This window comes from Protopterus annectens, chromosome 13.part0 (genome assembly GCF_019279795.1).
Source record: "Protopterus annectens isolate FY-2018-M chromosome 13.part0, PAN1.0, whole genome shotgun sequence".
NCBI lineage: Eukaryota > Metazoa > Chordata > Ceratodontiformes > Protopteridae > Protopterus > Protopterus annectens.
The window spans coordinates 426,135,640-426,160,747 of NC_056747.1; the positions used below are offsets into that span (position 1 = coordinate 426,135,640).

Below are 25,108 nucleotides of genomic sequence, written 5' to 3' on the forward strand. Positions count from 1 at the left end.
AGATAACCCAAATGTGATGACTGCAACAGTGAAACATGAAGAACATCAATGACTTAACCTTACCCCTAAACTATCTGACTGAAATTGATCATGCTAAAAGTTAGATTATACATTTTGGATGTAAATCTGCAGAAATAACAATTATGGTTTATTTGGTTATTTCACACAAGTATCTCAAGTTTCACCATACCTCTTCAACCTCTTAGTGCAAGAAATCTGGACAAAGCCTGAAATAATGGGAGGACAAAGGCCCATAAATAGGGACATATTTTAAATATCGCTCTTATAAACTTAGAAAGTTGCTAGAGTAACAGGATTTGAGTTAGTAGGACAAGAAATATGAAACACAAATGTATGTCGTTATTAATTGACTTCAGTCCTCAGATCATCCCAGAGATTTGCCAGATTTTATGAGGAGCAGACCAAAAATATGAGGCAAGAATCTGGACATTCTACAAAAATTTGGACAGTTTAGAGGTATGAGTTTCACATCAGATATAATTTATCTGTAGTACTATTTTAGCTGTCTGAAAGTTGTAAAAAATCTTGGTAAGAAAATGAAAAATTGGAAAATCTTAGTAAGACAAGGAAATATACATACAACCTCTTATAAATAACTGTTCTTACTTTCTTACTATAGAATGTGTACCGTATATAATTTCTCCATTTAGACAGTATGCAATTGTGAAAGCACTTCCTATCTAACAGAAACCGAAGCAGAGGAACTTTTAGTCCCATACTCATCAGGAGTAACTGGTTCAGGCCCAAAGGGGGTACTGATACAACTGATTTCAGTGAAATGTTTGATTCCAGCTGTTAAACCTGTCAGACTGAAAAGTGATAATTATACGCTAAATGCAATGAGAGAGTAGCACTTCTTTTTTGTGTGCGATTTACTGTGCCTTAAGGAAGCTTGACTCAGTTAAATGTTAAGCATTTCATAGCTGCCGCTTTCCTTTTTACATGGTCACAGTATCAGAGCACAGTGACTGTCAGCCATATCATCTACTAGACACCACAGGCTGTCTCTTGTCACTTACTAAAGCAAAAAATACAGCTAGTCTGTAAATCGTCTCTCTATCGGTTACAAATGAGAATATAATGGTTGCCAGTTTCAACCCCCCACTTCAGTTCTGCATCTGCCACTCTGTTGTGGCACACATTTAAAACACAGGCTTTCTTTCTAATCTGCCGATACATAAAAAGCTCTTAATTGTACATGTATTTTAATCAATGTTTATATTCAAAACAACAGTGGAATAACATTAGACTTTAAAAGATACAGCAAAAAAAAAAAAAAAAGTGTGATTGGGCAAGCCTCCTCAGCTTCACTTAAACAAATGGCAATTATATTAAATGTGTCCAGTATTACTGGATACAGGTTGTTTTAACACATTCTTTACCATCACTACTTGTGAATCTCTGACGTGTTTGTGTCAAGAAATGGCATGGGAGAAAAAAGGCTTTTATTTTAAAGAAATAAACAGAATATGACAGCAGAATAAAGATGGGCAGCAAATGACACACAACGGCAACACTGGTAGTCAATACAAAAAAAAAAAAAAAGTACTGGCTCCACAGGTGCTTAAAATAACATTCTTGGGGATGAATGCAGGTCTTAAATGTGAGAACCAAAGTTGATACGCAATGCTGGCTGGCTTCACCAAAACTGTTCATTCTACTGTAAGCTTGCTGTTACCAAGGGGCAAGAGACGACAGAAAGCAGGAGGAGATCCATGCTTTTGATATTTTGTGCTATGTCAAAGATGTCACTCCTCTCACCAAAAACTTCAAACACACACCAAACTGTTTGGTTGCAAACTAACTTATTGGGAGCAATTTCCTCAGATACACTTCAAACAACCTATATACCCTACAAACTTACACGTACTACAACCATACTTTCAAAAATATCTCCCTAGGTACTCTGGAGTTTCCTCCAGTGTATACGCTACAGGCAATCTTACTGACCAAACTAAAAATCCTTCCCCTTCAAAATAAATAGAGTATTAATCTTAATCTATACAGCCACCATAAGACCAAAACGAAACTTCTACCTGTGGCTCACCCTACCTACTGCATCTTAATTCAATCTGGAGATATACATGCAAACCCTGGTCCCTCCACCACCTCTTATAAATTCCCCCAACCCCCTAAAATCCCTAAACTTCACAACTATTAATCTTCAAAGCATGAGAAATAAAATCCCACATCTATATGCCTGGTTAACCCAATATAAACCTGACTTTACTGCAGCTACCAAAACCTGGTTAAAACCACATATCAAAAATGATGAATTCCTACCCCCTAACTATGTTTGCCTTAGAACAGACAGAACACAAAAAAAAAGGTGGTGGTGTCGCCTTGACATACCCAAACACCTTCACTGTAGTTCCATACACCAAACCTGTCCCACAGTTCGCCACAGCAGAGATTCTAATTGCCTTCCTAAAACTGAACAGTCATAAAAACCTTTGTATCACAGTCCTATACATTCCCCCAGGCAATAACATTCCTATAGTAGTAAATATCCTAACCTGGACAACTAGCAATATCACAAACAAAACCATCATCTTAGCAGATGTTAACATTAACTGGCTTGAAATCTCTAATAAGCACCCTTCCACCATCATCAACCTTTATAACTACACCCAGCTAATCACCAATATAACTAGACAAAACAATCAAAACAACACAGGATCAGTCCTGGACTAGATCTTCATCTCTCAGCCTGACAACATCTTCACCTGTGGTATACTTCCAGATAGCATTACTGACCACTCACCAGCCTTTATAGTATGTAAATCTACTTCAATTCCAAATAAACCATTTAAGCAAACCAGAGACCTTTCTCACTTCTGCCCCATCACCTTTAATGAAACCTTACAAAGTATCAATTGGACAGCATTAAAAAATCTCCCTCTAGATGATGCTGTTGAATTCTTCAATTCAGCATTTCTTAGGATCTTAAATAGTCTAGCCCCCCTCCTTCATAAAAAGAGTAAAAGCTAGGCAAGCCTGCTAGCTCACCAAAACTACAAAGCAAATCATGACAAAAAGGGACAAAGCCTGGAAAGCTCGGCAAAAAAATAAAAATCCTTCAGACCTCATTCTTCATAAGCAGCTGCGCAATCAGACAAAACGGCTCTTCATTAAAAATAAAAAGATTAATTCCAAACTCTTCAAGACCAACATAAACTACACCCCAAGAAATTCTGGAGAGCTATTAATGCTCTGCTTCATCCAGGCTCAAATAATAATCTTTGACCAATCCAGACAAAACACCCTCTGAAGTAGCTTCACTGTTTAACTCCTGTTTTATTGACACCATAGTTAAACTCACCACCACCTTCCCACAAACTAAACCCTATACACCTGAACCTTCCTCATCACACTCCCCTTCATCCGTTCTACCTAACTTTTCTCTCTCACCTATATCTACCGTCCATTATAAAACAAACTCCTCCTTAAACTCAAACCCTGTACCAATGCACCTGTCAACCTACCAGCTGAATTCTTACAACTCTCCACCAACTCTATCACCTTCCCTATCAGCATACTCCTTAATAGATCAATTCAGGAGTCCCTCATACCACATATATCTGGAAAAAAGCATATGTCCTTCCACTTCATAATGGTGACAATAACTCTGACATCTCCAATTTCCAACCAATCGCCATTCACTCTCCCATCTCCGAAATATTAGAAAAATGTGTTCACAAACAAATTCTTACTCATTTGGTTACTAACGAAATCCTATCTCCCATTCAGCACAGCTTTAGACCAGGTCATAGTACCAATACAGCTCTAATTTCCTTTATGGACACAGTTAATAGGGCCCATGATGCTGGTTACTTAGTCTCATCACTTTTCCTTGACCTCTCAAATGCCTTCGGTATGGTATCCCATCCCCTTCCTCTCTCCAAACTCTCGAACTTGGGTATCTCACTCCCAACCCTCATTGGTTCTCTATCTATCCAATAGGCAATAATCCACCAAATAGCAACACTCCTTCTCACCATTCCTAACCACTACTACAGGCATATCCCAAGGATCCATATTGGGCCCCCTCCTATTCAGCATTTTCATTAACAACTTTCATTCCTCCCTTACTGAAAGCACTATTATCCAATATGCAGATGATTCTACAATCCTCTGCACTGCCAAACACACATCGGAGCTACAGCTCCTCACCCAGAAAGCCTTTACATCAACTGAAACTTGGATGTCCAATAACCATCTTGCTGTAAACCCAAATAAAACTAAACTCCTAATATTTACCCCTAAAAAAACACCCCCTCAACAAGAATGAAGTCTCAATCCACTCCCAAAAGAATACCATCAATGAAGTTGTTCCTAGTACTAAACTGCTTGGTGTCACTATAGATAAAAACTTAACATTTGACCTTCATATCCACAGCAACATTAAAGAGACACATCAAAAACTTGGTACTCTCTATATAAACAACTACTTCCTTAATCTCACTGCAAAAAAGGCTCTAGTCTCACCTTTCCTGTTACCTTCTCTCTTATATGGTGCCCCAATCCTTACCATTATTCAGTCCACACTGAGAACCAAACTAGACTAATGCTACAAAAAGGTTGCCAAATTTGTTACAAATGCTAAATCTTCAGCCCACCACTGAGCATCACTTCATCAACTAAACTAGCTTGAATTTCCACATCATCTCAGTTTTCTACAACTTACTACAGCACATAAGTTTATATATAAATCTTCAGTCTGCCCTTCTCTTTCTTCATTACTGCCCATGCATCACACAAACAGACCTCTTAGATCATACAACAAAATCCTGCTCAAAGTGGAAAAGCCAAATCTCTCTGCCCGTCAGATGCTCTATTTTATTACTGTCTCTAAACTCTAGAATTTCCTCCCACCTTCAATCAGAACCATCAGCAATCCTGATCTCTTTAAGAAATTCCTCAAACAACACCTCTCCTCTTTCTGGCTATGCACTTGCTCCACACCTACACTCTCCAACACCTGATCTCCTTCCACTATAACCCCATTACCTTACTACATCTCCTCACTTCCATTCTCCTCTATACCTCCTCTGCAGACTGCCTAAGCACTTCTCTGTCCTGCTAATATACCTACATCTGTTAATTACCATTCAACTGACACTCTACTCATGTAACCCAATTATCTGTATTAATGGATAAATAGATATTGTGTATGCAAATAATCTGTTCTCTCTTTCTCATACTTTTGTTCCATTGAGATTGTATATACAATTTGATGTGTCATTCATAACCTATTTCCAATGCAAACATGTCCTGTAAATATGCACTGTTATGCCCATAATTACTCTATGATTGTTATGGTGATTGTACATACTCTGTACTGTGTGTTCTTTCATGAATGCATTGTCTAAGCTATGTGGAGCTTTTCTCCCCGGGGCTCCACTGAAAATGGGCTCACTCAGGCCCAGTGCACCATCTCGTAAACAAATGCATTCAATCAATCAATAAATAAATAAATACAGCAACCCATGAAAACATCCTTTCTTCGTTGAAGTGAGTCTCTAGAGTCAGTTAAATTTAAGGCAGAGGTTTGGAGGCAGAGTCCTCGTATAGGGGACACAAGTCTCCCACTTCCAAAAGTGGCAAGATGGAGCAATTCTGATCAGTTCCAACTTCCACTACTCAGTTAAATTGTTTTTATATGTGAACAAATTTCTTCTTGTACCAGATACATGGTATCAGAAGAGAAGCAATGCTATTGCTGATGCATCATAGTCCTAAAACAGCTTTAATCAGATGCAAGCTATACAGCTCAGAGATTCAGAAAGGTATTCAAAAGAATATAGGCTGCATCAAGACAACTCAAAAGCCTCGCTGTATGTTTCGCTTTACAGCCAAAAATGAATGTAATTTACTATGCACATCTGATGTGATTTTGCTCAACTTGAAATGGCATTTACAGAACTGAAGAGTACTTTTTCAGTACGTAATAAGGACGTGAATGATATAATGCCTTATGGACACTCTTCTGTGCAACACAGCACTCGTGTCCCACCCAACATAGTTCTTTGCCATCTTAAGCTCTTCATAAGTAGATACCTTATTCTCGTCAACGGTCACCTTAATTCTGTTATATATAACTACTTTAAGATGCTTTACTTTTGTCTGCTGATGCCACCTTACTACAAACAGTCACCATAATAAGACAAGAATAAGGCATCTTAATTATTAGTATCATACGGGCACATCAGTGGCTGGCACTGGAGTCTAACTAATAAGTTCTGATTACTAAAGAATAATGTTCTTCCTTTTGACCCCCAATAGGCTTGTAAGCTTTCCATCGCACTTCATCCCCTTAGAGACCACATGAAAGGTTGGTAGGATGCTGGATTTCACAGAAAAGAGCTACATCACCATCAGAAAACATCTTATCATACTGCAAGGGTTCCTATAGAGTATCTGGTTCAGTAGCGCAGACTCTCATCATTTTAAAATTACAAAAAAGACAGAGGTCTGAGCTGTGCAACAAAAATGACTTATGCTCTGTACCAGACACCATACAATGAAAGACCACAAAGATTTTAACATACAAGACATTTGGCATATGCAAAGTGAAGCCAATAAAAAAGTCATGAAACAAGTCTCCATAATTTGAATTCACAAGATGAATGACTTGGGAGGTCCAAGGGAGTATTACTTTACAGAAAGGTAGTAAATAATTAAACGTCTAACATTTCCACTCTTTTCCTCAAGTGGTTACATGTAAACTTCCATTAATCTTTCTACATAGCCTCCTGACGCAGACATGTAACATCTTAGAAGCCGCCCTCTAAACAGACTCAGCCCTTGTTCTACAAAGCCACACATGACTTCAAAAAGTGAGTCTCATAACGGCTATCTTTGTACTGGTAAAGTTTGCTCCAGTGCAACTCAGGATCTTCTTAAATTTTGTTAGTGCCTCTCCTCATGCAAGTCACTGAAAATAAATACCCATAGATTTTGTTCTATATTAAATTACAGGATGCCATATAAAAGATCACCTGTGAATTTCTGCAAGGTCATATTTCATCCTCTACATGCACTTCTGTATACCTATCCATTTGCAGATTTTAGTACAATCTGTAAAAAGACATCTTTGTTTCCCATCCCTCTACAAAAGTTCCGTCTCAGTGCAGAACCCTGCTGGGATCTACCAGTAATTCTCTTTTTTCCACCATAGAGACATTCTTTACAATCACTAATTTAACGAGTTAAGGTAAAAGACTAGTAGTTTTGCATATTCAGCCTTCTCACACTTCTATGAAGAGGAATCATGTCTGCTTTTTCCTGTTAAGGCGATCATCGGCAGGTCAGTCAAAGTCTTGCAAGTATGAAGAGTATCTCACTTTGAATCATGAACCCAGTCTCATCTGATCCCACTGTCAAACACCACTGGTTTACAGCTTAATGATTCTTTCCTTATGAAAGGAGGGAATCAACTGTAATAAGAATATTCCTGCTAGCCGGTATTCTTACTTCTCCGATACCATCCTTCGTGAAAGGTGAGAAATATCCTTTCAGTACGTCTGCTTTTCTTTGGGCACACTGTGTAATTTCCCCCACAAGCCCCTTCTCTATGCTTCCCATTTTTCCTATGCACTTTAATATTCCTAAAAATATATAATCCTTCACTTTTTCATATGGTTTGCTCTCACTTCCACTGACCATCAACCCCCATCCCCTTCTAGTCCCAGTTACACACTCCAGCCCCAAACAGAAGGAAAACCCATGGAGGCAGTGACTGCCACAGATTGTGATCACCAGCCAAGGGTGTTAGATTTTTTAATACACTTCTAAATACTTCCTTAGTTAGAAAATGTACCATTGTGTAAGAATTTGCCATAACAGCAGATGCTCAAATAGATCGCTGTTGCAGTAGGCCTAACTGCTGGAACTTCAGCCACTGAAGGCCCTTCACTCAGTCTGATTTCCACCTCTAGGCAAAGAGGATGCTCACCCCTCAGAATCATCAAGGTATTCCCTGTATGCTTTCCTCAGTGCTGTATAGGAATAAAGCCCTGAGTGCAACCCAGGTAACAAGAGGGCAATCAGCAATTCAGTTACTTGATGGCAAAGGAGGGAGGATGGTCATACCTATCCTGAGGTGCAGCAGCAAGATGAGGATCTCTCACTAGTAGAGCTCTAGTGGAGGCTGGAGCGCAGAGGTATACTGGCTGGGCTTGTACAAGGAAGACAGAGAAGGCATGACTACACTATGGGCCCAGGTGGGGACACATGCTTAAACCACCTCCTGTTACTTGACCAGTCCAATGCTGATGTCAGCATGCTAGGGGGAGACATAAGGCGATAGCAAAAACAAATCCCTGTAAGTCACAATATGATGGCACCTCATTCAATCTGATTCTCATCACCTGGCACCTCACAAACCTGTAAAACCTGCACAAAAGGAGAGGGGCTCATCTCTAAGGGTCACTCATGGTGGGTAGACTCTCCTGTCATGCGCTATACTGGTGGTGGTGGTGTGGGTGGGGGGGGGGGGTGAAAGGGTTCAGTGAACTAACAGGAAGTACAATAAGTGTGAGCAGTGGCAGAAGCCTGAAGTCAGCAGTGGCAGACCAAAAAAAAAAAAAAATACTTCCTGCATAAAACCAACTTCTACTTACACCACTTTACAGTTTTCTTGTGCAGTAAGACATAAAATTATCTATCCTAAGAACTAATAGGCAAGGCCCTAGGATTCATATCAGCATGACAAATCCTCTAAACCTATACTGAGGAAATGGGAGTGAAATAAATAGGGCTCACCAAATACATAAAGAGGAGGTAGTGGTAGTGAACCAGTTCTGCAAAAGTGACTTATTTGACAACATTACTTAAGGTAAGTTCTTACCCAGTTATACTATGCTGTCTGTGTAGATCTCTGTTGCAGTAGTCTTAACTGTATGGACTATTCCCAGTGCTTACACAAAGGGGGACATGCCTGGAAAAGAAGAGGTGGGCTGCAACAAGCCCTAAAAAGGGACTGTAGTGAACAAATATCTTTCCCGGGACAGATGCCCAGTCTAATGTTTAGAGAAAGTGGGGAGACAGAATGAAATAGCTGCTTCTAATATACTGTGAATAGTCACCCTCCAAAGGAAGACAAGAGTGGTAGCAGTGCCTCTCATACTATGGGTCTTAGCAGCTCCCCCTAACTTCTTATCTTGGGAGAACAAACTACAATAAGCAGCCATTTGGAGACTGTTTGCTAGGACATGGCCTTTTCCTCTTTCGGTATTTCAAGGGATGCAAAATAACTGATTTGAACTTCTGATTTTTCTGGTTCTGTGTATGTAATGCCTTAGCTGCCTATGTCCATCTAGCGAGTATAGGACCCTTTCTATTTTGATGGTTGGGGAAAAGAAGACATGTAACTGAAGAGTATGACTGAGAGAAATTCAGTGACTACTTTTGACAAAGAGGAACTGATTCTTAGGCTAATCCTGTCTTTACGGAGCACTAAAATACTTCTCTGCACATGAGGGCTTGACATTCTGATAATCTCCTGGAAAAGCCAACAGCTAACAATAAACATGCTTTCCAAGTTAGAAATTTGATGGAGGCATGACCACAAGCTCAAATGTTGACTGGGTTAGTTTTTCTAGGAATAATTCATGTCCCAAGGTGGAGCTATTCTCTTTTTGGATAGTCTCACATGCAACACCCTTTTAAGAAAATGTTTAAATGTTGGCAGCTAAAATGTATGAAAGACGTACCTTTATTTAGTTATAGCTCATCCCTGAATGAAACATCTCACTCAAATACTGGAGCAAAAATGGCACCAAAGCTGTGCTGAAATCCTGCTTTTTGTCTGGCACCAAAAGGAAAATGGGGATAAAGAGGATTGTCAGGTGGGAGGCGTCCTAGCCTTCTTCAGTTATGTTAAGCAAATCGTCAGTAAATTGATATCTGAAGAACAAAAGGATTAAATCATTGTAATAGTAAGATGGCCCTTTCTACAGATAATACTCATTCACCTTTATGCACATAGTCCCATAGGGACACTTCCAGGAGCTTGCTCTGTAAATACTGTTTCACTAAACAGCAACCATCAAGTCAGGTTTTATTTATTAATTTATTTTTCTGTAAAGATGCATGTTTGATAAAACCTGTCTGAGATTTGCTTCCATGTCCTTCGCAGACCATGCTTAAGAAAACAGTTATTTTTTTTTTCTCTTTAGGAACTAACGCAGAATTATCAGTACCATATGTTTGTTTTCTCATTTTCATATCTATTCAAACAAATTTTGAGAAGTCAGAATATGGTGTTTTTCCCTTTTCTTAAGATCATTACCCTTTCAAGACTCCACAGACATTACAAACTCCTCTTAATGCCTATTAACTCAGAGATATTTTATTCAGTTACAATTCTGTGCACTTCTAAAATGACTCAGCTGCAGTGAACACATACACAATACGACATCTTTACAAGTAAAGTGCAGGTGTGCTCAGCGGCAATCTTTTGCAGTCTTTTTAATTCACAGTGGCATCCTACAATACAGTGCATCATGGAAGAGAGATACAACACAACATAAACCACAGAAACGGGACTGAAATGAAAAGGTGCAAGTAAAATTTATGGAATTATGAAATGTAATACTATGCTGAGGTGTCAGATTTAACAGCAAGTCATTTGTGATCAGCAATGTAACGTGTCATCATAAATATGCGATTTGTCTGCTCCGTTTCTTTTTATTTACATAAGACTGCAGTCTTTCAGATGATTTTCTTTTCTGAGAAATACAGCAATTTCAGAGTTATTTATTTCATTTATTTACTTATTTAATCAGCTTGGGGTTTAGGGGCACAAGTCTTCTGCAAAACTTTTTTAGCAATGATAGCTGCCTTTTCTCAGAGTGTTTGATACTTTGTGATCTCATTTCCAAGCACTGGAGCCATATCTTTATATAAAGATGTCTTAATACCAGGGATTATACTAATATATGAATTTCATAGGCTAAATATTGCACTAGAACTACAAATTCAACTAAATCCTCCCTTAATTTTTTTGGAGCAACAGTTTTTAAAATGAAAAATACTGCATCCTCTGTTCAGAAAACTGAAATCACTCTGATCCTTACTAACCCAGCATTCATTGTTTTGTCCCTCCCCCTTTATTTAGCATCACCTCTGAAAACTCACAGTGTACCTGAATCAGTCTGCAAGACCAGCATGATATTCATTTGAAAGCAAACTGCAAACAACAAACATCTAGCAATTAATTTAATAACAGAATGCACCTAAGGCTTGTATACAATGCAATTTTCTTTAACTATCTTTAATTAAAAAAAAAATGAGCATTTTCACGGCTATAGGGGTCATTACTGTGTTTGCATCCCATGCTTAGGACATTTTCTTACATAATCCCAGGAGGCTAGCATGATGGATTGCTTCTGTCTCTTACTCTCCTCTCCCTGCAAGCCACTCTGAATAAACTGCTGAATTCTCAGCATCAATCGAAATCTAAATATCCACAGCTCATCCTCACTGAATGGAAGAACTTGTCACAAGTTTTTACAGGCTTTCTGCATTCCCATCCAAGCAACAAGAATTGCAGTCCCAAATGACTGTCAGCCTTCAGTTTTTCTGTTTGAAATGAGAAAATGAAGTAGAAAACTGTAATCTACAGGATATGCTCAAACAGCCTTCAGAACCCAAGTGACCACTTCCCAGAGAACTGAACTTCAAACAGAAGTCTGACAGAAAGCCAAGATCTTCTAAGAATATAGAAAAGTAGATTTCTTTTATTCTTCCAACGTCTGTTTTTTTCTAAGATTCCAGAAATTAATCTACAGTTTTTCAGCATCCCAGATCAGATTTCAAATGACTAAATGCTCCTAACAAGGAATCACACAATATAAAAGCAAGATGTGTCTGCTGGGTGTGAACTTGATGCCAAAAAGAAATGTGGGAAGTTTCTTTCCAGATATCATAGGCCACATTCACATGCTAGTTAATACCAGATGAAATGACAAAGACATTTCTGCATTGCAATCTGTTTCAGTCCCTTGACAACCACTGACAAGACTGAAGCATACTATGACATGTTAAGACAAAGTTTGCACCACTGCTGCCTTACATCATAAGACTTCAGTACATAAATAGAACTGAAGTCCGCATTGCATTGTTAATGAGCACTAATCTAACATTATCATTGTGAAATCCAACATCTGTAACACTGTTCAAAATCACATAAATATGACAATATCATCTGAGCCCTGTTGCCAATCAATAGGCAACTAACCACCACCCACCACCTCATACAATGATCCCCCTGTTTCCTTTGGCAATGTGATCCAGGATCATAACACCCTCTCTGTGTAATAGCATTTTTTAAATCTAATTTAAACTGTTCCCTTTCTATCTGCTATGTCTATCCTGTATCGTCCTTGGGAATACTACAAAAAGCATGCATTTTTTGGATTCTTTCCTTACCAACCAGCATAATCATCCAAACATCAGCATCAAAAACTAATGTGGCGCCTACTCATACCCATCAACCTCTTAACGCAAGAAATCTGGACAAAGCAAAAAATAATGGCGGGCCAAAGGCCCCAAAACAGGGACAAATTTTACATAGTGCTCTTATAAACTTTGAAAGTTGTTAGAATAAAAGATGTGTTAGCATGCATATTCTGAAGGATATGAAGTCTAAAACTCACATCTGTCATTATTTAGCGACTTCAATCCTCAATGATATGCCAGAAAACCACACATTTTATGAGGAACAGACCAAAAATTTGGACATTCTGTGCAAATCTAGACAGTTGAGAGGTATGCTCCTACTTACCCATCCTGCAAGTTGCTCCAGGTCTCATTACTGACTTAAGACTCCTCCCAGCTGCCACATCTGCTCAAGTACTTGTACTGTCACTGACCAGAATACACTTTGTCTGAAACAACCATGATTTTTCAGCAAAAAAAAAAAAACACAACACAAAGAAGTGTGTTAACAGCAAATTATGTATGCCATTGATATTAATATGGATTTCTGAGGAATGTTAGTGGTTACGTATTTTTCTTTATATAGTTTCCTCTCAAACACTACTCTGATTCTCAACAAGTTAGTCGATCAGTTCTCTGTCCCAGGCACTATTCCAGGATTCACCTCAGTCTCCATTTCCTGACCAACCTTCTTTGAGACCAAGTGTTTCATTCCATATACAATATATCTACAAGGTTCCAAAGTTACACCAAGCTGGACTGGAATGGTCTGTGGTAACAAAAGCCCATCTGCTGCCTACATGACAGAAAATTAACATTAAAAAAGTTCACTAACTCCTACAGAATCTTTTATCTAATTTTCCTGCGATGGAAGGAATATTAAAAAAAGTGTACAACTGCCCAGCTCCTTTCTATATTTGTCCTTCTACAATAAAACTGTTATCATCCTGATGTAGTCATTCTACTTTATGATGACAAGAAGTACTGTTTAGCCAGTGACTATCTGTTCTTAAATCCATCAAACTTCTTCCACACTTCTCTGGTTATATTCCAGTCAGACAGCTTGTTACCTTCCGCAACTGCTCAGACTTTTCAGTCTTGAACTTTGCGGTGTAATTATCTTCTAAATACTATATATATAGCCGATTTCACACTTCTAAAAACTAGTGTGGTCTCCTTTAAGGCCCCTGAGCCAGTGGTAAACACATTACTCGGCTGACTTTCTACAAAATGCCCTTCTACCAGCACCTACAGGACTGCATGGATCAGGCAATCCCTATATTTCAACAATGCATGCTTTGGGTTAAATAGCATATTCATTATTAGGTGTGCCCTTTAGTTGTACTCACTGTCTTCAGATTTTACTTAATCTGCATTGTTACTTTATGTTTACAGAATATATGTAGCTTTTAAAGCAGTGGTTAGAAATTCTATATTAGTCATATTACTATTCCTTTTTTTTATTCTTGTACAGTGGTCATGCCATAATAACCAATACTGACTGACTGAACACTGAACTGAAAAAAGAATTTGGAGTTTATTCCACCTCTAATATTGTAAACGTATCCTTCTAGTACCATAAATTCTGCTAAATTCCTAATTTGTTCCCCAAAAGTATTGAATAATTTATTTTACTCATCCTGCAACTAACTCCCTTAGTCATCTCCTTCTTAAGGGGCACAGTAGTCTGCTAGAATAGCTATGCTGCTATGCCCCCCAACACATAGAAACAGATACATTCACACTTTTCATCCTCCTATATGCTTTACTCTTTCCATTTATCACCTCTAACCTCAGTTTTCACCCAGGCTGTTTGAGTCTTCTTGACACACTTCCTTCTTGTCCTAAAGATGTCATCCTGCCACATTTCCTCCTTTAGGCGCTCCCATACAGCTTTCTCTGCTGACCTCATTTACTACCACACTTCTATATTATTTCTTACTGTGCTTCCTATGAGACAAAAATCTCTCTCTCCTGAAATGTGTGCTCTAATGTTTTCTTTCAAAACCACATTGTACGGCCTGCATATTAACACCCAATGGTCCCCCACATTAACTGCCATCTCAGGGCCAAAAAAATAAATAAATAAATTACGTACTGGATCCAACTCAGCTGCTTTTACAGCTCAGGATCCAACACTCGAGCTCCTCCCTTACCCATAATGCCTGTGTCCTACAGATTACCTAAGATACAGTTTGCTGCAGCTGTATATGCAAAACACATATGTATAAATATAAAATTATCATAAGACAGAAAAAAAATCAGGAGCTCCTGAACCAGCACTGTAAATCTTCCCAGAAAGGACAGGGAGATGGGGGGGGGGGCTAAAGAAGAATGAAAATGGACAACACAGATGGAACACTATGGTGAGTACATAACTTCTTTATGTGATGTTGTCCTCTTCATTCGTACCTCAACCTGTGGGACAGAATCCCCAAGCTACTTATCTCTTGGGTGACCCCCATGTCAGGATATTCCAAAGGACTGCAGAGCCAAAGGATGCTCTGTTTCCGGATACAATATCTAACTTGTAATGTGTAACAAAGATATGAGTATTTAACCAGGAGGTGGCACACAGACACCATCGATAGATACTCCAGACCAAAAACCTGCTGAGGTGTCCATTGACCTAGTAGAATGTGCTTTCACATGTCCTGATGGAGGGATACCTTTTGCAGAATAAACATAAGCAATGCAATCTGTACTCCATCTAGCTAAGGTTGTTTTGGGGACATGCTTCCCCAGCTTTAATCTGGAAAAAAAAAATAATTGGTCAGATTTTCTGAAGGCCTTCGTTCTGTCCAGACAGAAGTATAACTGTCTATGTACATCTAAAAGGTGAAGGGTATATTTGCCCTTGTTCTCGAAATTAAGAAAAATACAGGAAGCTTGATTATGTGATTTATAGTGTTCAGAAGCAACGTTTGGCAAAAAGGTGAGATTCGTACATAGGATGACTATCTTTATGGAAAGATCAAATAAGGCAACTTGGAAGAAAGTGCTTGCAATCTTGAAATTCTCCCAACTGAGGTTATAGCCACCAAGAATATAGTTTTCCATGATAAGAATCTGAGATCTTTTTTGGCAGAAGGTAGAAAGGGGGGGGGGGTGAACTAGGGCTTACAAAACCATAGTGAGGTCCCACGGAGCAATGGAGTCTGATTGGAGGCCTAAGTAAGAAGGTACCTCTGAGGAAGTCTTTACACAATTTGGAAGAAGCCAAAGAAGAGGAATTTTCACTTATGTGATAACTGGATATGGCTGCCAGCTGTACTTTGACAGTGGAGTAGCTTGCTCTGTTCTGGAAAATTGAAGCAACGAAGTCAAGAATTGCTGGAATGGGAGCGGTAAAGGGATCCATTTGTTTTTGGTGAGCAAAAATGCAGAATCTTTTCCATTCGTTCTTGTAAATTTTTCTGGTGGAAGCTTTATGTGAACATACCAAGACTATTTTTACTGGAAAGGAAAGCCTGGGATGTCTAGCCATCATTGGAACTGGAGAAACCATGCAGTCAATTTGAGGCCTGTCAAATCTGGGTAAGTTTGTCCTGAAGGGTGGGAAAGAAGTTCTTGACTTGGATCCAGGGTCCAGGAAGGACATATCAGATGAAACCAAAGGAAGAAAAACAAGATCTGTCAAGGCCAGAAGGGTGCAATGAGGATCACTTTGCTCTTCAACCTCTGCGCTTTCTGGAGAAATTTGGGCATGAGAGGTAGAGGGGGATAAGTGTAAAGGAGACAGGAGGGCCAAGCATGGGCTAGAGTATCTCTTGGTGATTGTCCCTGAGGGGGGAGCAGGGCAAAGAACCTGCTGCATTTGTTGTTGGATGGGGATGCAAAGAGATCGCAGCAAGGTTGGCCTCATTTGAGGGATATCAAGTTTGCCAAAGACTGATTTAGAGACCACTTGTAAGGCACCAGGAAGGTTCTGCTGAGCCTGTCCGCTAGAATGTTGGCTTTCCCTGTAATGTGCATTGCTACTAGAAAGTGGTTGGCAGAGATTGTCCATTGCCAAACTCTCGCTGCTTCTCGACAAAGGGGGTAAAGATCTGGTTCCTCCTTGTTTGTTGATGTACCACACTATGGACATATTGTTTGTCCGTATTGCAATAATCGCTAGAGGGAGAAAGCACTTTAAGGCCTGCAATGCTAGAAGCACCACTCTCATTTCTAACATTAATATGTAGATTGGTCTCCTGTGTCAACCACATAGCTTGAACAACTCATCCCAAGTAATGCTCCCCCCACCCCAACCGGAATGCATCCATGGTCAATGTGGCGATGCAGGGAGGAAGAATAAATGTATGTCCTTCGACGTTGCTTGAGTGAAGACATCAGGAGAGAGTGTCTTTGCACACTCAATATATTTTCAGGGGATGATTCAGTGGATAGCTGTGAAAGGACAATTGTACTGCTACAGTCCACTGAAGCATCCTCATATGTAAGCGAGCTGTGGGAATCAACGTTATGGTGGCAGCCATCAAACCCAATGCTTTGAGAATTAATTCTGATGGTGGCAAAGGGATGGCTAGGATTTGTCTGATATGCAATCTCAGCAAAAGAATTCTGTTTGAAGGCAGAAGGGCTAGACAGTTGTGTGTGTCTAGATGCAGCCCTATAAAATCTATCACTTGAACTGGCTGTAGTTGAGACTTTTTGGGATTTATTGCAATTCCCAGAGTATTCATTAGATGAAGCAGATAATCCCTGGCTTGAAGGAGTAGATGCCTGGTCAATACAGTCAGGAGCCAGATGTCCAGGTAAGGAAACACACTGAATCTGTGCGGTTTTAGGTTAGCCACTACTATTGCCATACATTTAGTGAACACCCTGAGGGCTGTGGTGAGATGAATGGGCAGAGCTCTGAACTGATGACCGGCTCCCAGCCAGAAATGGAGAAACCTTCCAGAGCACCTGTTTAGTGGTGGTGCTGCGGTAGCGTTGTCGCCTCACAGTAAGACGCTGTCCGGTTCGACTCAGGTAGAGCATCTTCTGCGTGGAGATATGCGTGAATGGGCGTACCTTCGTTGAAGGTTGTGTGTCAGGGCTGGTAACTCGACACGTAAAAATCAACTACCAATCATTAGCGGACCGGAGTTCCGCTGTGGCAACCCCTACCCGGGAGCAGCCAAAAGACACAAACAAAGTACGCATATTGAAGATCTATTGAGCACATCCAGTCATGTTTTTGGAGGATAGGTAGAACAGGCTGCACCATGACCATCCAGAATTTTGAGTACTTTACGGACTTGTTTAGGAAGGTTAGATCCAGGATTGGTCTCAGGTCCCCTGTCATTTTTTGGCACTAAAAAAGAACCTTGACTAGATTCCAGATCCTGTTTGGTCTGGTGAGACCTTCTGGATGACTCTCTTGTCTAGCAGCTTTGCAATTTCTTGTGCTACTTACTCCCTCTGACTGGGTGGAACATCGAAGAGATTTTTCTTTGGAATGAGAGTTTTGAAAAAGGGAATGCAATATCCTCTGGATATGATCCTTTGCACCCAATCAACTTTTGTTCAAATTTGAACTTTAAATTCACTCATGACTCACAAGAAGCCATGAGAGAAGGAAATTCCAACTTGCCTGAAGCGCAGCAAACAAGATCCGAGATAATCTGGAGGACAGGGCCATTATGGGTAAGGGAGGAGCTTGAGAGTCACATCCTAAGCTACAAAAGTGGCAGAGTTGGATCCAAGGTTCAGATCCAAACCCACAGAATGAGGAACAAATAAAAATGACATCATCAGATCAACTATTATTAGCAAACAGTACACTGGAGGATCACAGAAACACTATCAATGCTCTCTGATTGCCAGTGTGAGGTGCTCTACCAAAGGATTCGAGAAGCGCTTACTATAATTTAAGGGGACAAGTCTGACATTAGATAATGTAAGTCAAGAGTAGAAGTGTAGCTGTTAATGAATATTAACCAGGATCTCTGTCCAACTACCACTGGAATTCACAAAAGAGGACTGGCACATTGGCTCATTGAGTCTGACAGCCTGTTTGCCTCCATGGTAACCAAACTGCTGAGAGTGGCACCTCTGTCTACAGGTACTGCCAGATGCACAATGCACCACTGCACAAGGTTATGATCACATGCCCTTTGCTTACTTAGATATTACATAACAGTTTAGTTCTCACATTGCAGACATTATTTATACAAAACAAAATATTGCAGATACTACTTGTCCAAGGCCTTTATGTCCATCATTGTCCACAGTTGCATTTAAAGGATGCAAAGCTGCTCCTCCTCTCTTGGGGGGGGGGGGGGGGCTGGTAATCACATTCTCTGAACCATAGGGGTGTTAAAATGATCTTCCTACCCTGAGAGAAAAGCATTTGTCATAACAGCTTACAATGGGTTTAGCTGCATGAATGGGACACTTACTGATCCAAGGCTCTATCTCCTCCTTCTCCCATGATGCCCTACTGCCCTCTAACCTCCATATTCCTAAGGGCTACACCTACAAAGGTGGAAGGAAACCATACCATCTTCCTCCCGGATCGAAACAAGGTAGGGGGATGGTGGGTGGGAAATGTGATGAATGATGACATAGGATAACACAGATGCCAAGTTATGATAAATACATAACTCTATCTGATGTTATCCATGTCTTCATTCATTACCATAGGGTCAGAATCCCCAGCTACTATTTATCCTGGGAGGCCCCAAAGAAGGACATGCCGGAGCACTGTGTAGTCAAAGGATGTCCTGCCCCTTGAAATCAAATCCAGCTTGTAATGAGATATAAAGTTGTGAGGATTAGACCAAATGGCAGCAGCACAAATGTCATCAATAGAAAGCCTTGCTACAAAGGCCAAATAAGTTACTACAGACCTAGTAGAATGTGCCCTGACATTTCCTAGAATCTCAAGGTGGTTAAGATTGTAGAAAACAAAGATGCAGCTAAATAGCCATTTAGAAATAGTGACCTTAGAAACCACAAAAACCTGTTCTGACTTATGAAAACATTTAGTCCTATGCAAGTAGAAATGTAGCTGTCGGTGAACGTGCAAGATACGTAGGATATACTCCACTCTGTTGGACTAGTTGGGGAAGCATACTTGAAGCTGAATGCATTGATTTAGACATGATTCGCAAGAAATCTTAGGAAAGAATGAGGGGTTCGTCCTAACAGAGACTACGTCCTTGTGAAAAATCATGCAAGGAGGAGTAATGGTGAGAGCTTGTAGTTCTGAGACCCTCCTAGCTGATGTAATGGTCACCAGAAAGGCCACCTTCCAAGACAAACTTGAGACTGCAGGAACTAGCAGGCTCAAAGGGACTCCTAGTCAGAGATTGCAGAACCAGTGTGAGGTCCTAAGGAGGCGAAGGGTCCCTAAATCGGTGGCTGAAGAAGAAAAACCCCTTTCAGAAAAGTTTTACAAAGGCAGACTCGGAGCTCTTATGAAATTTAGAAATCACCAACTGAAGCTTAATAGTAGAAAAACTTTCTCCCGCTAGGAAAAGGGAGGACAAGAGCAAAAGTATACCTGACACACACAAGCAGAAAACAGATCCAGATTCCTGCTTTTAGCCCAGATGGAGAACCTTTTCCACTTACTACTGTAAACCTTTCTAGTGAAGGATTACTGGGAGGCTAGAATGATGCGTTTAATGGGGACTCTAGCCTGGACTGTTTTATGATCACTGGAACTGGAGAAACCATGCAGTTAAATGAAGGGTCTGAAGGTTTGGGAGAGGAATCCCCGATGGATGGGAAATCGGATCCTGAACGGGGTCCAGTACCCATAGCAGATACTTCAGATGAAACCCAATAAAAGGGAACCATGGTTGAAGAGGCCAGAAAGGGGCAATGAGGATAAGGGATGCTCTCAGGCATTGCTCTTTTTGCAGAACTTTGGAGATTAGGGGAATAGGAGAGTAGGTGTAAAGAAGACCCAGAGGCCAATCATGCACTAAAGCATCCCTTGGTGACTCCAGTGGAGGGGGGATCAAGGCAAAGTACCTGCTGCACTTGTGGTTGACCAAAAGAGTTGAAAATCTGCTTCACCACTGAAGGATTGAGGGATCACCCATGAGGATTCAAGACAGATTTGCTGAGCCTGTTGGCCAACATACTGGAAATCCCGGGTATGTGCATTGCAATAAGAAAGCCGCTGGAGGACATCACCCCCTTCCCACACTCTCATGGCTTCTCTGTACAATAGATAAGAATGGTTTCACCCCTGCTTGCTGACATTACCAGACCACTGCCATGTTCTCTGTCTGAATAGCAATCATCCTTAGAGGGAGGCAGTCATGGAAAGCTTGCAACAATAGAAGAACTGCTCTCATCTCCAGAATGTTTATATGCAACTTGGTCTCTACTGGAGACCATGTGCCTTGGACAGTCTTCCCCTGAAAATGCCCCCCCACCCCAAAAGGAAGGTGCCCATGCTCATGTGGCCGTGGGCGGTGGGAGAGAGAGAAGAGCCTGCCTAGAGAGAGAAAATGAGACTAAAGCCACCACTGGAGATGACGTGTGCACACGGGCATCAGTTTTATGGTCATAGACAGGGGATGAAGCAAATATGACCATAAGACAGCTAAGGTCCATTGCAGCACTCGCATGTGGTACCTGGTCAGGAGAACAAGATGAATGGCCAAGGCCATGGATCCGACAGTCCTAAGAACCAGGTGAAGCGAGGGGCGTGGCAGGTCTAGAATCTGTGTGATCTTATTCTGTATCAACTGAATTCTGCACAAGGGAAAAGCTGCAATCTCTGAAACAGAGTCTAACTGAACTCCTATAAATTCCAACTGTTGGGTGGGGAACAGATTGGATTTTGCAAGGTTGACAGATATCCCCAAAAGATGGAAGAGAGTGAGAACATAAAGAATTGGTTGTATCAGTCGATGCCTCAAAGGTGCTGTGAGGAGCCAATCGTCAAGATATGGAAAGACCTGGAACCCATGCAGTCACAGGTGAGCTGCTACCAGTGCTTTACATTTGGTAAACACCTGGAGGACCATGGTAAGACCGAAGGGTAGGGCTCTGAACTAGTAATGACCGGCTCCTAGCTGGTAGCGCAAATGTCTCCTGGAACTCCTGTCTATTTTAATGTAATAGTAGGCATCTTGGAGATCCACGAGCACATCCAATCGTCCTTGCGTAAAAGTGACACAATGGACTGAGCAGTGACCATCCAGAACCTTGATTTCTTCACTAAAAGATTGAGCTCGCTGAGATCAAGAATAGAACACAAGTTCCCCATCTTTTTTGGCACTAAAAAGAAGTAAGTGCCGGATCCTCTGTCCTGCTGGGACCTCTTAGACTGCTCTTTTTAGAGGAAAACAATCGAGACGAACTAAATCCACTTGCAGAACACAGGTTTATTGCTGAATGTCCGTTAATACACCAACAAAGTACTAAGCGCTTTCACCCATACAGTGGGCATCATCAGAGTACAACATCATTCACAAAATTCTCGAATTAAATAGAAGCACCAATTGATAATTATTCAATTAATTAGTCAATTCTAATTAAGGCTGAAACAACTAATAAATATAGTACATACTTCTAATAAATGTAATAGTTAAAAATATTCTTGATTACAACTAAAGCCCATTAGTAAAAATATAAAAAATATTAAATATTAATATAATAATTTTGTTAATTAAATAATTTTATTAATATAAAACACACAAAACAGAAATGTTTAAAAACCTTAAATACTATAAAAATTAAAACATTTTGTATATATAAATGTGTTAGATACTATAATAACTATATAAATTGCGATTTGTATTTAAGTATACTGGCAATAGAAATATAGTCATTGATACCAGGGTACATGTTTGCGTTAAATCTAAGCTGCCACAAACATTCCTTAACCTCTAATAATGTTTTTTCATCACCACCTTTATTGTTGTTAAAAGGTATTCTATCAATTACAAAAAATAGAAACCTTTTAAAATTGTCACATCTTGTGCTATGTAAATACAATGCACTAGTGTCTTTCTTCTTTTTGATATCTCTTACGTGTTCTCCTATTCGGTCTTTCAGCATCCTAATAGTTTTCCCAACATAGTATGCCGGACATGCAGAACAGGTAGCAAGATATACTACCATTTTTGTTTTGCAGTTGCAGTGTCCCGGACATCTAATCGTTTTACCATAGTTTGGGACTACTACATATGGGCCATCATTGATAAATCTACAGAAATGACAAACACCACATTTGCCCATCTTGGACTTAACATATGTATTCATACCCTGTGTTGATTCAAAATAATCTTTTAAATTCATACCTCGACTGTAGGTAATTTTAGGCAATAAACCCAAAATATCAGTACATTCACCATAGTTTGTAAATACACTAGACCAACATTCTTTTACAGCATTTACTATTTTCATAGCTGTATTCATTATAGGGGATGACTAAAGCGTCATTATCAATAAATGATCTGTTCCCGCTAATAGTATTTGTAATGTCAAACTTAATAATAGGTTGATAAATATGTATTCTTTTGGTCCGTACCTCATTACTTATATTATCAATCAATTCCTTAGGGTATCCTCTGTCAGAAAACATAGTAGACAGAATTTTCATTTCATCACAGAAAACCTTGTCATCACTAATAATTCTTGATAACCTTACCATCTGTCCTTTGATTAAATTCTTCCTTTGATGGTAAGGGTGACAACTGTCAAAGTGTAAAAAGGAATTGGAATGTGTTTTCTTCCTATAAATGTTGGTATCTATCCTGTCATTGTTTTTATACAATAATATGTCAAGGTTTTCACAATAATTATCAACCATCTTACTAGTGAAACTCAAAAAGGTTGTTGTGGTGTTTAAGAATGATTCAAATTCAATAAATCTTTCTTCCAGAAAATCAAAATATCGTCCAAAAACCTCAAGTAAAGAACATCATCTCAAAAACATGAGGAAAACAACATTTGTGTATCCCATAGGGCCAACACAAGGTTGGCATAAATGGGAGCACATCGTGCCCCCATCGCTACCCCAGTTTTTTGTCTGAAATATTCACCATTTAAGAACATGTAATTATTTTCGAGAACTAATTCCATTAATTCCTTTAAAAGTTTACACTTGTCATTACTGAATGTACCAAACTTGAGTAGGCTTGCTTCAAACATCTCTAAACCTTGCTCGTGCGGTATAACAGTAAAAAGGCTCACAATATCAATAGTGGCCATAAAAAACTCCTGGTTTATTCCAACAAGTCTAGTTCTAATTTTATCCAAACAATGCCATGAATCTTTTACGATATGGTCTAAATTGCCTAAAACATCCTTACAATGAAAATCAATAAAGGAAGCCATAGCTTCAGTTTTTGACCCTCTAGCAGAAACTATGGGTCTAAATGGTGGATCGTGGACATTTTTATGAATTTTTGGAATACCAAAGATGGATGGAGTCGTGGGGTGTTCCACATTGGGAAAATTAAATTCGTCTTTTGTAATGACTCCATCCATCAAGTATTCGTACATGATCCAATCCAATTTAATGTATGCTCTGTTCATTTCATGTTTTGACACCTTCTCATATGTATTGTTGTCATTTAACATTGTCGTAATTTTGTTGAAATAATCCTCTTTATTCATAACAACCACACCCCCACCTTTGTCGGGTTTCATAACCCTGTATTTATCTGTTGTTGTGAGTTATTTTAGACAAAATTTTTCAACTGTAGTAAGGTTGTAGGCTGTGATTCTTTCTGTTTTCACAATTCTACGAATCTGGGTGTCACATAGCCTCTCAAAAACTTGAATAATGGGATTCTGTGGAGGTATAAAGGTACTCTGTCTTTTTAATGTCAAGTAGTGATTACCAATCTGCATATTCTTGTTCTTAAAAAACATCCTTAAATTCAAATTTCTAATAAAAAGTTTTAGGTTAATCAAAATTTTACCAATATCCGATCTAAATTTAGGAACAAATTTAAAACCCTTTTTGAAAAGGTTTAAATAACTTGCATCAACCTTCAAATCAGTAAAATTGTACACACTAAAACCTCCATCAACCAAAATGGAACATACACATTCGTTAACATTATTGTGTGTCTCACTAGAGTCATCATCACAAGAAGAAATTCCATCAATTGTCTGTACACCATAATAATTATGAACATCATGATTTGCTTGAAAATCAACGACATCTGTTGTTGAACAACCATATGTAGCATTATAAAAAACTTGTGTGTAGATACAATCCTCTTCTACTAACAGTACCATGAATTGGTCCTATGATTTCTGTTCAAATATTGCAAGTTCTGCTCTTGCCCCCCATACCGGTCCCTTAACCGCTCCGATCTCCTCAGAGTCGTTTCTTCTAAAAAAAAACCCCTCCCCGTTGTCATACACAGCCTCGTTGCATACATCAGTGTGTGGTGTGTTAGAACCAGTATTAATAATTTGTGCATTACAAGTATCACCTTCCACTCTGTCTAACCCATCAATTTTAAATGCACGTTTCATATTTTTAAATTCCTTAAAATGAGAATAAGCCCTCTTACACCTATAATCATTGGTGTCTCTGATAAGCTTATGATTTTTAACTTCCAAACCATTTAAAATAAACTTGTCGTTATCTTTCAATATTTTATCAAATCGATGTCTATTAAACTCAAATAAAAGGTCATTACGAATACTATTATCTAGTTTAGTT

The 25,108-nt window shown here is 39.4% G+C and overlaps 1 protein-coding gene across 32 annotated transcripts in view; it reads right to left on the bottom strand.

The window, feature by feature from the left end:
• Positions 1-25,108, bottom strand: part of LOC122787386 (receptor-type tyrosine-protein phosphatase S-like) — a 3,272,784-nt gene that overhangs the window by 2,338,951 nt on the left and 908,725 nt on the right. For 2 of the 32 annotated variants that reach the window (XM_044054053.1, XM_044054055.1), the window contains one exon: positions 9,738-9,930. The exons of the other annotated variants lie outside the window; for them this stretch is intronic. The gene's annotated coding sequence lies outside the window, so the exon portion shown is untranslated. The remainder of the gene's footprint in view (positions 1-9,737; positions 9,931-25,108) is intronic. 32 annotated transcript variants of the gene reach the window in all.